Source organism: Rhinichthys klamathensis, unplaced genomic scaffold (genome assembly GCF_029890125.1).
Source record: "Rhinichthys klamathensis goyatoka isolate OS25496 unplaced genomic scaffold, OSU_Roscu_1.1 h1tg000811l_1, whole genome shotgun sequence".
Taxonomy (NCBI): domain Eukaryota; kingdom Metazoa; phylum Chordata; class Actinopteri; order Cypriniformes; family Leuciscidae; genus Rhinichthys; species Rhinichthys klamathensis.
The window spans coordinates 86451-90421 of record NW_026607199.1 but is presented as its reverse complement, the minus strand read 5'-3'; the positions used below and the strand labels follow the sequence as shown (position 1 = coordinate 90421).

General features: G+C 40.6%; 1 non-coding gene across 1 annotated transcript; it reads left to right on the top strand.

Moving 5' to 3' along the window:
* The first annotated feature begins 1122 nt into the window (after positions 1–1122).
* LOC130078082 (5S ribosomal RNA) lies at positions 1123–1241 on the top strand. Its single transcript, XR_008805885.1, has one exon. It is a non-coding gene; the product is annotated as a 5S ribosomal RNA (ribosomal RNA).
* The last annotated feature ends 2730 nt before the right edge of the window (positions 1242–3971 follow it).

Genomic DNA, 3971 nt, shown 5'->3' with positions numbered 1-3971 from the left:
TTTGCTTTATCTTCACTAATACACTTTATGGCTCGGCTCCCATGGTTGTTCCTTCTTTATGCTTTTAAATTTAATTGCTTCATTTATTTGTCTTTCATTTCGCTTTCTCTCTGGCTTCTGTCTGCTTTCGGTGCACAAAGGACAGCTCAGCCTCAGTCATTATTTCTTCCTCCTCCAGGGGGCGATCGACAGGCTTTTCTCTCTCTCAGTCTACAAGCAACACAGAACTCGAGCGCTTGTTCTTTTCTAACCCGCTCCTTTCCTCAGCTTCAGTTAGACCAGATGTTCCCAAACTTTTTTTGTCAGCCGAACGCTCAGATTTTAACTTAATATTTCAAATTATAAAAATAAAGATATAAATATGTTGTATATTAGGTTCAACTGTCCTGTGAAATACTTTAAAAGGAGTATTTGATATGCCTAATTAATGGCAAAATAATTGTTTGATTTTACAAGTTATTGTTTACAAGTTATATTTAAAAGTTACAAGCACTATAACTCCATATTTGTCATGAGTGTGTTGTCTACTTTATGAATGAAATGGTGATGTTCCTGAGAGCACAACTGGATGATTCACAAACTTTAGTTTACGGGTATTTGCGTGACAGTGAGAAAATGGAAGTATCCTAAATGGGACCAAACCTTATACTAATCTCAGTTTCAAAGATAAAGCCACTGACATAAATAATGCGGTTGTTTACATGGATTTTAGTGTAAAAAAATGACTCGCTAAGCATATTTGTGTAAAGTTATCCAGTTTTACAACTTTTACTAGTTGTATGAACAGTGGAAACTTAATAGCACCATTGATGCGCAGGAGCGGGACATGCGTGATGCTGCGCTTTTTTGGAGACAGGTGCTAGAGCACATTGTGCAACCTAACGTTCTGGGGACACAGTGTTCATCCCACTTCAATGCATGGGTGAAGGGAGTCAGAGATTGGGGCCATTTGTCTGAAAACCATTTTTTTAAATACACGAGGCCTCTCAGTTTCATATTCAAGGCTGCATGAGACACTTGGTGGTTCCTGTTTGTCTTGCAGCTACAGACTGGGAAGTGTGTGAATGCAGGCCGAGCCCCGGTGTCCCTTCTTTAAATAGCTCTTTATTGGCTGAGATTCTCGCTTACGGCCATACCACCCTGAACACGCCCGATCTCGTCCGATCTCGGAAGCTAAGCAGGGTCGGGCCTGGTTAGTACTTGGATGGGAGACCGCCTGGGAATACCAGGTGCTGTAAGCTTTTGCTTTATCTTCACTAATACACTTTATGGCTCGGCTCCCATGGTTGTTCCTGCTTTATGCTTTTAAATTCAATTGCTTCATTTATTTGTCTTTCATTTTGCTTTCTCTCTGGCTTCTGTCTGCTTTCGGTGTACAAAGGACAGTTCAGCCTCAGTCATTATTTCTTCCTCCTCCAGGGGGCGATCGACCGGCTTTTCTCTCTCTCAGTCTACAAGCAACACAGAACTCGAGCGCTTGTTCTTTTCTAACCCGCACCAAAGCACCTTTCCTCAGCTTCAATTAGAGCAGATGTTCCTAAACTTTTTTTGTCAGCCGAACGCTCAGATTTTAACTTAATATTCAAATTAATATTTCAATAATTACACACACATTCGCATGTTCATGGTTTTCTAACGTTGGGAACAGTCAGAAGAGACATGCAAGTAAACAGATGGAATATTGAATCTTTTCTTTATTTTGGGTTTACTTGTTTAATTTTATTTGGTTTTATTTTAATATAGGGCTGTGAGCTATTGATATTATTATTATAAAATAGTTTTAACTCTAATTATAAAAATAAAGATATAAATATGTTGTATATTAGGTACAACTGTCCTGTGATGTGAAATACTTAAAAAGGAGTATTTGATAATTATTTGATTTTACAAGTTATTGTTTACAAGTTATATATTTAAAAGTTACAAGCACTATAACTCCATATTTGTCATGAGTGTGTTGTCTACTTTATGAATGAAATGGTGATGTTCCTGAGTGCACAATTGGATGATTCGACAAACTTTAGTTTACGGGTATTTGCGTGACAGTGAGAAAATGGAAGTATCCTAAATGGGACCAAACCTTATACTAATCTCAGTTTCAAAGATAAACCCACTGACATAAATAATGAAAACATGGATTTTAGTGTTAAAAAATGACTCGCTAAGCATTTTTGTGTAAAGTTATCCAGTTTCACAACATTTACTAGTTGTATGAACAGTGGAAACTTAATGGCACCATTGATGCGCAGGAGAGGGACATGCGTGATGCTGCGCTTTTTTGGAGACAGGTGCTGGAGCACATTGTGCAACCTAACGTTCTGGGGACACAGAGACATTTTGGGACAGCCAAACAGTGGGAATTTCCTTGCCATTATTGAGCTGCTGGCAATATGACCCTCTGCTGCTAGAGCAGATCAAACGGCCCAAAACCTCAGTCCCTCTATCCAACATAAGCTCATTTATATTTTGTCACAGCGTGTTCAGCAGGAGATTACGACTAAAATCAACCAAGCGCCATTTTTTTCAATTATACCACACAAGCCCTGTCCAAGCGATACCAACTTGGTCAAGTTTACAGATATGTCACCACCATAGTGAGGAACACATTGGACATAGCTATCGATATCAAAGTAGCTGAAGCTTTTCTCGGATTCCAGAAAACGTCTGACAGATCTGCAAGTGAACTGGAAAACAAAATCCTCAACAGCATTACGAAAAATGGCCTTGATATTTCTCATGTCGTGGGCAGGGATACGACGGAGTGGCCAATATGAGTGGCGTCTATGCGGGAGGGCAGGCCAGGATCAGGGAAAAAAGAGACTTGCAACGTATATGTACACTGTGCAGCAAATAACCTGAACCTAGTGCTGAATGATGCAGTAAAAAACATTCCAGAAGTGTCACAGTTCTGACACCATCAAACATTTGTATGTGTTTTTTGGCCACAGTATTAAAAGGGGGGCCATGCTCACTGGCATCGACTCCACAGAGCCCTCACTCAGGTGTCACACTGAAGCGACTGTGTCCCACCCGCTGGTCCTTTAGATATGAATCCATTGTTGCTATTCGGTACAGATATGTGGATATAATGAAAGCACTGGCAAAAATATATCTGACAAGTGACAAGAAGGATGAGCGTGGTGAAGCAGCAGGAATAAAGAAAATAAATTAAGAAATTCCCTTTCATTTTTCAAGTGATTCAGCAGACTAAAATTTTGGAGAGTGTGAATACTGTATCTACAATGCTTCAAGCTACAAACGCTGACATGCAGAAGGCCGTAACATTGCTGAACAACACCATTCAGAGCTTGTCTGAGTATCGTGGCGCTTTTGACCAGGCAAAGATGAAGGCACAGACGCTTGCAGAAAAATGGGGATCTCAGACAACTTTCGAAAATGTGAGAATCAGAATAATGAAATGTCATTATGACTAGTTGTAAGAAGAGCGCCTGTCCAACACAGTAGGAGACCGGGGATGGTTGTAACACGGGTCAGTTGTAACAATTCCAATCTGTCCAATCAGGAACTAGTTACAAATCCCCTGATTCACTTCGCACATGCTCAGTTTAGTCCTTATTCCACATGTAATAAAGTAGAGCCCTGTGGCAAACACAGCAGATGTTAGAGTGGAAAAACCAATTTTGAGGTATGAAAGTAACTTTTTTTTTACTTTGTTTATTTTTGTTATGGGAATTTGTCACAAGGTGACAAATCTAGCAGAACTAATTTCCGCTAGGAGTGTGTTTCCCCCCCGGGACGATTTCACCGGCACACCGTGCTGGTTTGCTGTTGTCAGTTGCCATGACAGCGGCAGCTGATTTAGCTAAGCGGGACCAGGTGCGGGTGTTTGGTGTGGGGATTTGTGATTGGGAAACACGACCAAAAGGATTAGTTAAAAGGAAAAAGGAAAACGCATTCGAGCGTGGTGGTTTCCGTTTCCGGAAGACACGGCGGTGGCGGTTTGTTTGTAT